This window comes from Salvelinus alpinus, chromosome 26 (assembly GCF_045679555.1).
Source record: "Salvelinus alpinus chromosome 26, SLU_Salpinus.1, whole genome shotgun sequence".
Classification (NCBI taxonomy): domain Eukaryota; kingdom Metazoa; phylum Chordata; class Actinopteri; order Salmoniformes; family Salmonidae; genus Salvelinus; species Salvelinus alpinus.
This window is the reverse complement of record NC_092111.1, coordinates 24,558,492-24,568,480: the sequence shown is the minus strand read 5'-3', so window position 1 is coordinate 24,568,480 and position 9,989 is coordinate 24,558,492.

Below are 9,989 nucleotides of genomic sequence, written 5' to 3'. Positions count from 1 at the left end.
GCAGAAACGCTAACTGACCCGTCTATTGTAGCAGAAACGCTGACTGACCCGTCTTTAGTAGCAGAAACACTGACACACACAGGTGACTGACCCGTCTTTAGTAGCAGAAACGCTAACTGACCCGTCTATTGTAGCAGAAACGCTGACTGACCCGTCTGTAGTAGCAGAAACACTTACACACACAGCTGACTGACCCATCTTTAGTTGGAGAAACACTGACACACACACAGCTGACTGACCCGTCTTTAGTTGCAGAAACACTGACACACACAGCTGACTGACCCGTCTTTAGTAGCAGAAGGACTGACACACACAGCTGACTGACCCGTCTTTAGTAGCAGAAACACTGACACACACAACTGACTGACCCGTCTTTAGTAGCAGAAACACCAACACACACAACTGACTGACCCGTCTTTAGTAGCAGAAACACTGACACACACAGCTGACTGACCTGTTTTAGTAGCAGAAACACTGACACATAGCTGAGTGACCCGTCTTTAGTAGCAGAACCACTGACACACACAGCTGACTGACCCGTCTTTAGTAGCAGAGACACTGACACACAGCTGACTGACCCGTCTTCAGCAGCAGACACACTGACACACACAGCTGACTGACCCGTCTTTAGTAGCAGAAACGCTAACTGACCCGTCTATTGTAGCAGAAACGCTGACTGACCCGTCTTTAGTAGCAGAAACACTGACACACACAGGTGACTGACCCGTCTTTAGTAGCAGAAACGCTAACTGACCCGTCTATTGTAGCAGAAACGCTGACTGACCCGTCTGTAGTAGCAGAAACACTTACACACACAGCTGACTGACCCATCTTTAGTTGGAGAAACACTGACACACACACAGCTGACTGACCCGTCTTTAGTTGCAGAAACACTGACACACACAGCTGACTGACCCGTCTTTAGTAGCAGAAGGACTGACACACACAGCTGACTGACCCGTCTTTAGTAGCAGAAACACTGACACACACAACTGACTGACCCGTCTTTAGTAGCAGAAACACCAACACACAGAGCTGACTGATGCGTCTTCAGTAGCAGAAGGACTGACACACACAGCTGACTGACCCGTCTTTAGTAGCAGAAACACTGACACACACAACTGACTGACCCGTCTTTAGTAGCAGAAACACCAACACACACAGCTGACTGACCCGTCTTTAGTTGGAGAAACACTGACACACACAGCTCACTGACCCGTCTTTAGTAGCAGAACACAGACACACAGCTCACTGACCCGTCTTTAGTAGCAGAAACACTGACACATACAGCTGACTGACCCGTGTTTAAAGATAAAAATGTTTATCTGTAGAAATGATGAGAATAGAAAGGTTCAGTACTTTTGTGAAGCATCACAGCACAGTTGAAAAATATATGCCAAATAGAAATGTACCTGGATGGACATCAGAAATAGAGGAAGGCCAAGACAAGCAGAACACTGACACACACAGCTGACTGACCCGTCTTCAGTAGCAGAAACACTAACACACACAACTGACTGACCCGTCTTTAGTAGCAGAACACAGACACACAGCTCACTGACCCGTCTTTAGTTGGAGAAACACTGACACACACAGCTGACTGACCCGTCTTTAGTAGCAGAACACAGACACACAGCTCACTGACCCGTCTTTAGTAGCAGAAACACTGACACACACAGCTGACTGACCCGTCTTTAGTTGGAGAAACACTGACACACACAACTGACTGACCCGTCTTTAGTAGCAGAAACACTGACACAAATAGCTGACTGACCCGTCGGTAGTAGCAGAACACAGACACACAGCTGACTGACCCATCTTTAGTAGCAGAAACACTGACACACACAGCTGACTGACCCGTCTTTAGTAGCAGAAACACTAACACACAGCTGACTGACCCGTCTTTAGTAGCAGAAACACTGACACACAGCTGAGTGACCCGTCTTTAGTAGAAGAAACGCTGACTGACCCATCTTTAGTAGCAGAAACGCTGACTGACCCGTCTTTAGTAGCAGAAACACTGACACACACAGCTGACTGACCCGTTTTTAGTAGCATAAACACTGACACACAGCTGACTGAACCGTCTTTAGTAGCAGAAACACTGACACACAGCTGACTGACCCGTCTTTAGTAGCAGAAACACTGACACACAGCTGAGTGACCCGTCTTTAGTAGAAGAAACGCTGACTGACCCATCTTTAGTAGCAGAAACGCTGACTGACCCGTCTTTAGTAGCAGAAACACTGACACACACAGGTGACTGACCCATCTTTAGTAGCAGAAACGCGGACTGATCCGTCTTTAGTAGCAGAAACACTGACACACACAGCTGACTGACCCGTCTTTAGTTCCAGAAACGCGGACTGATCCGTCTTTAGTAGCAGAAACACTGACACACACAGCTGACTGACCCGTCTTTAGTAGCAGAAACACTGACACACACAGCTGACTGATCCGTCTTTAGTAGCAGAAACACTGACACACACAGCTGACTGACCCGTCTTTAGTAGCAGAAACACTGACACACACAGCTGACTGACCTGTCTTTAGTAGCAGAAACACTGACACACACAGCTGACTGACCCGTCTTTAGTAGCAGAAACATTGACACATACAGCTGACTGACCCGTCTTTAGTAGCAGAAACACTGACACACACAGCTGACTGACCCGTCTTTAGTAGCAGAAACACTGACACACACAGCTGACTGACCCGTCTTTAGTAGCAGAAACGCGGACTGACCCGTCTTTAGTAGCAGAAACGCTGACTGACCCGTCTTTAGTAGCAGAAACACTGACACACACAGCTGACTGACCCATCTTTAGTAGCAGAAACACTGACACACACAGCTGACTGACCCGTCTTTAGTAGCAGAAACACTGACACACAGCTGACTGACCCGTCTTTAGTAGCAGAAACGCGGACTGATCCGTCTTTAGTAGCAGAAACACTGACACACACAACTGACTGACCCGTCTTTAGTAGCAGAAACACCAACACACACAGCTGACTGACCCGTCTTTAGTTGGAGAAACACTGACACACACAGCTCACTGACCCGTCTTTAGTAGCAGAACACAGACACACAGCTCACTGACCCGTCTTTAGTAGCAGAAACACTGACACATACAGCTGACTGACCCGTGTTTAAAGATAAAAATGTTTATCTGTAGAAATGATGAGAATAGAAAGGTTCAGTACTTTTGTGAAGCATCACAGCACAGTTGAAAAATATATGCCAAATAGAAATGTACCTGGATGGACATCAGAAATAGAGGAAGGCCAAGACAAGCAGAACACTGACACACACAGCTGACTGACCCGTCTTCAGTAGCAGAAACACTAACACACACAACTGACTGACCCGTCTTTAGTAGCAGAACACAGACACACAGCTCACTGACCCGTCTTTAGTTGGAGAAACACTGACACACACAGCTGACTGACCCGTCTTTAGTAGCAGAACACAGACACACAGCTCACTGACCCGTCTTTAGTAGCAGAAACACTGACACACACAGCTGACTGACCCGTCTTTAGTTGGAGAAACACTGACACACACAACTGACTGACCCGTCTTTAGTAGCAGAAACACTGACACAAATAGCTGACTGACCCGTCGGTAGTAGCAGAACACAGACACACAGCTGACTGACCCATCTTTAGTAGCAGAAACACTGACACACACAGCTGACTGACCCGTCTTTAGTAGCAGAAACACTAACACACAGCTGACTGACCCGTCTTTAGTAGCAGAAACACTGACACACAGCTGAGTGACCCGTCTTTAGTAGAAGAAACGCTGACTGACCCATCTTTAGTAGCAGAAACGCTGACTGACCCGTCTTTAGTAGCAGAAACACTGACACACACAGCTGACTGACCCGTTTTTAGTAGCATAAACACTGACACACAGCTGACTGAACCGTCTTTAGTAGCAGAAACACTGACACACAGCTGACTGACCCGTCTTTAGTAGCAGAAACACTGACACACAGCTGAGTGACCCGTCTTTAGTAGAAGAAACGCTGACTGACCCATCTTTAGTAGCAGAAACGCTGACTGACCCGTCTTTAGTAGCAGAAACACTGACACACACAGGTGACTGACCCATCTTTAGTAGCAGAAACGCGGACTGATCCGTCTTTAGTAGCAGAAACACTGACACACACAGCTGACTGACCCGTCTTTAGTTCCAGAAACGCGGACTGATCCGTCTTTAGTAGCAGAAACACTGACACACACAGCTGACTGACCCGTCTTTAGTAGCAGAAACACTGACACACACAACTGACTGACCCGTCTTTAGTAGCAGAAACACCAACACACACAGCTGACTGACCCGTCTTTAGTTGGAGAAACACTGACACACACAGCTCACTGACCCGTCTTTAGTAGCAGAACACAGACACACAGCTCACTGACCCGTCTTTAGTAGCAGAAACACTGACACATACAGCTGACTGACCCGTGTTTAAAGATAAAAATGTTTATCTGTAGAAATGATGAGAATAGAAAGGTTCAGTACTTTTGTGAAGCATCACAGCACAGTTGAAAAATATATGCCAAATAGAAATGTACCTGGATGGACATCAGAAATAGAGGAAGGCCAAGACAAGCAGAACACTGACACACACAGCTGACTGACCCGTCTTCAGTAGCAGAAACACTAACACACACAACTGACTGACCCGTCTTTAGTAGCAGAACACAGACACACAGCTCACTGACCCGTCTTTAGTTGGAGAAACACTGACACACACAGCTGACTGACCCGTCTTTAGTAGCAGAACACAGACACACAGCTCACTGACCCGTCTTTAGTAGCAGAAACACTGACACACACAGCTGACTGACCCGTCTTTAGTTGGAGAAACACTGACACACACAACTGACTGACCCGTCTTTAGTAGCAGAAACACTGACACAAATAGCTGACTGACCCGTCGGTAGTAGCAGAACACAGACACACAGCTGACTGACCCATCTTTAGTAGCAGAAACACTGACACACACAGCTGACTGACCCGTCTTTAGTAGCAGAAACACTAACACACAGCTGACTGACCCGTCTTTAGTAGCAGAAACACTGACACACAGCTGAGTGACCCGTCTTTAGTAGAAGAAACGCTGACTGACCCATCTTTAGTAGCAGAAACGCTGACTGACCCGTCTTTAGTAGCAGAAACACTGACACACACAGCTGACTGACCCGTTTTTAGTAGCATAAACACTGACACACAGCTGACTGAACCGTCTTTAGTAGCAGAAACACTGACACACAGCTGACTGACCCGTCTTTAGTAGCAGAAACACTGACACACAGCTGAGTGACCCGTCTTTAGTAGAAGAAACGCTGACTGACCCATCTTTAGTAGCAGAAACGCTGACTGACCCGTCTTTAGTAGCAGAAACACTGACACACACAGGTGACTGACCCATCTTTAGTAGCAGAAACGCGGACTGATCCGTCTTTAGTAGCAGAAACACTGACACACACAGCTGACTGACCCGTCTTTAGTTCCAGAAACGCGGACTGATCCGTCTTTAGTAGCAGAAACACTGACACACACAGCTGACTGACCCGTCTTTAGTAGCAGAAACACTGACACACACAGCTGACTGATCCGTCTTTAGTAGCAGAAACACTGACACACACAGCTGACTGACCCGTCTTTAGTAGCAGAAACACTGACACACACAGCTGACTGACCTGTCTTTAGTAGCAGAAACACTGACACACACAGCTGACTGACCCGTCTTTAGTAGCAGAAACATTGACACATACAGCTGACTGACCCGTCTTTAGTAGCAGAAACACTGACACACACAGCTGACTGACCCGTCTTTAGTAGCAGAAACACTGACACACACAGCTGACTGACCCGTCTTTAGTAGCAGAAACGCGGACTGACCCGTCTTTAGTAGCAGAAACGCTGACTGACCCGTCTTTAGTAGCAGAAACACTGACACACACAGCTGACTGACCCATCTTTAGTAGCAGAAACACTGACACACACAGCTGACTGACCCGTCTTTAGTAGCAGAAACACTGACACACAGCTGACTGACCCGTCTTTAGTAGCAGAAACGCGGACTGATCCGTCTTTAGTAGCAGAAACACTGACACACACAACTGACTGACCCGTCTTTAGTAGCAGAAACACTGACACACACAACTGACTGGCCCGTCTTTAGTAGCAGAAACACTGACACACATAGCTGACTGACTCGTCTGTAGTAGCAGAAACACTGACACACACAGCTGACTGACCCGTTTTTAGTAGCATAAACACTGACACACAGCTGACTGACCCGTCTTTAGTAGCAGAAACACTGACACACAGCTGACTGACCCGTCTTTAGTAGCAGAAACACTGACACACAGCTGACTGAACCGTCTTTAGTAGCAGAAACACTGACACACAGCTGACTGACCCGTCTTTAGTAGAAGAAACGCTGACTCACCCATCTTTAGTAGCAGAAACGCTGACTGACCCGTCTTTAGTAGCAGAAACACTGACTGACCCGTCTTTAGTAGCAGAAACACTGACACATACAGCTGACTGACCCGTCTTTAGTAGCAGAAGCGCGGACTGATCCGTCTTTAGTAGCAGAAACACTGACACACACAGCTGACTGACCCGTCTTTAGTAGCAGAAACGCGGACTGACCCGTCTTTAGTAGCAGAAACACTGACACACACAACTGACTGACCCGTCTTTAGTAGCAGAAACACTGACACACACAACTGACTGACCCGTCTTTAGTAGCAGAAACACTGACACACACAGCTGACTGACCCGTCTTTAGTTGGAGAAACACTGACACACACAACTGACTGACCCGTCTTTAGTAGCAGAAACACTGACACACATAGCTGACTGACCCGTCTGTAGTAGCAGAAACACTGACACACACAGCTGACTGACCCGTTTTTAGTAGCATAAACACTGACACACAGCTGACTGACCCGTCTTTAGTAGCAGAAACACTGACACACAGCTGAGTGACCCGTCTTTAGTAGCAGAAACACTGACACACACAGGTGACTGACCCGTCTTTAGCAGCAGAAACATTGACACACACAGGTGACTGACCCGTCTTTAGTAGCAGAAACACTGACACACACAGGTGACTGACCCGTCTTTAGTAGAAGAAACGCGGACTGATCCGTCTTTAGTAGCAGAAACACTGACACACACAGCTGACTGACCCGTCTTTAGTAGCAGAAACACTGACACACACAGCTGACTGATCCGTCTTTAGTAGCAGAAACACTGACACACAGCTGACTGACCCGTCTTTAGTAGAAGAAACGCTGACTCACCCATCTTTAGTAGCAGAAACGCTGACTGACCCGTCTTTAGTAGCAGAAACACTGACACACACAGGTGATTGACCCGTCTTTAGTAGCAGAAACACTGACACACACAGCTGACTGACCCGTCTTTAGTAGCAGAAGCGCGGACTGATCCGTCTTTAGTAGCAGAAAAACTGACACACACAGCTGACTGACCCGTCTTTAGTAGCAGAAACGCGGACTGATCCGTCTTTAGTAGCAGAAACACTGACACACACAGCTGACTGACCCGTCTTTAGTAGCAGAAACACTGACACACACAGCTGACTGACCTGTCTTTAGTAGCAGAAACACTGACACACACAACTGACTGACCCGTCTTTAGTAGCAGAAACACTGACACACACAGCTGACTGACCCGTCTTTAGTTGGAGAAACACTGACACACACAACTGACTGACCCGTCTTTAGTAGCAGAAACACTGACACACATAGCTGACTGACCCGTCTGTAGTAGCAGAAACACTGACACACACAGCTGACTGACCCGTTTTTAGTAGCATAAACACTGACACACAGCTGACTGAACCGTCTTTAGTAGCAGAAACACTGACACACAGCTGACTGACCCGTCTTTAGTAGCAGAAACACTGACACACAGCTGAGTGACCCGTCTTTAGTAGAAGAAACGCTGACTGACCCATCTTTAGTAGCAGAAACGCTGACTGACCCGTCTTTAGTAGCAGAAACACTGACACACACAGCTGACTGACCCGTTTTTAGTAGCATAAACACTGACACACAGCTGACTGAACCGTCTTTAGTAGCAGAAACACTGACACACAGCTGACTGACCCGTCTTTAGTAGCAGAAACACTGACACACAGCTGAGTGACCCGTCTTTAGTAGAAGAAACGCTGACTGACCCATCTTTAGTAGCAGAAACGCTGACTGACCCGTCTTTAGTAGCGGAAACACTGACACACACAGGTGACTGACCCATCTTTAGTAGCAGAAACGCGGACTGATCCGTCTTTAGTAGCAGAAACACTGACACACACAGCTGACTGACCCGTCTTTAGTAGCAGAAACGCGGACTGATCCGTCTTTAGTAGCAGAAACACTGACACACACAGCTGACTGACCCGTCTTTAGTAGCAGAAACACTGACACACACAGCTGACTGATCCGTCTTTAGTAGCAGAAACACTGACACACACAGCTGACTGACCCGTCTTTAGTAGCAGAAACACTGACACACACAGCTGACTGACCCGTCTTTAGTAGCAGAAACACTGACACACACAGCTGACTGACCCGTCTTTAGTAGCAGAAACACTGACACACACAGCTGACTGACCCGTCTTTAGTAGCAGAAACACTGACACACACAGCTGACTGACCCGTCTTTAGTAGCAGAAACACTGACACACACAGCTGACTGACCCGTCTTTAGTAGCAGAAACATTGACACATACAGCTGACTGGCCCGTCTTTGGTATCAGAAACACTTACATACACAGACACTGACACACAGCTGATTGACCCGTCTTTAGTAGCAGAAACACTGACACACAGCTGACTGACCCGTCTTTAGTAGCATAAACATAAACCTAGAAAAGACTCATACAGTAGCCTAAATTACATACAGGATCTTACTCTAACTTAGGTTAGCTACACTATAGTCAGCTCCATCTTTCTGTCTCTCCCTCGCTCTCACACACATACACATGCACATGCACACTCTAACACCCACACAATATTGTTTTCTCCTTTCTCTTTTATCTTGTTCCTCTTACAGATTGAAGAGATAGATACAGTATAGAGGAAGGTAGAGAGAGAAAGATACAGAAACAGTGATAGAGAAATAGGGAAACAGAGAGAAAGATAAACTGCCTACTCTATGTTAATTAATCTGCGTGTGTCTGTGATGACCTGTCACTCATAGTCAGGCCTACACACACACACTGGGTCTTGTGTAACTAACCATGTGGGACACATAATTCAGTCCCATTCAAAATCCTATTTTCCCTAACCGTAACCCAAAAAACTTAACTTCCCCAGTGGCGCAGTGGTCTAAGGCACTGTCTCTCAGTGCTAGAGGTGTTACTCCAGACACCCTGGTTCGAATCCAGGCTGTATCACAACTGGCCATGATTGGGAGTCTCATACGGTGGTGCTCAATTGGCCCAGCATCATCTGGGTTTGGCCTGTGTAGGCTGTCATTGTAAATAAGAACTGACTTACCTTGTTAAATAAAGATAAATACCTAAAACAAACCATAGTTCCTGAAGCTAATTCTAAACCCCCTAGAAATGGTATTGGACTGTATGGGGATAAAACACAAATGTTACTTTTTTCAGATGTTACTTTTTGTTTGATTACTATTCTTGTGGGGACTTCTGGTTAAACACGTACACGCACACACACACACAGAGGTCAGGCTCTGGGTACCACAGCCCATAATAAGAGACTTCAGAAGACTAAATAGGTTGATCTGCTCTGGTATCTAACTGCTGAGTATCCATAGAGACTGTTGCTATGTCGGCGAAAAATCTCAATTCATTAGGAACAAATATAAATAGCCATCATCGAGTTGTCGTATCATCATCTTCATGATACCCACATCTGAGAGTGTTGAGACCTGTTGGCCTAAAATGTGTAAGCTTGAGAGCTCTCTCTCT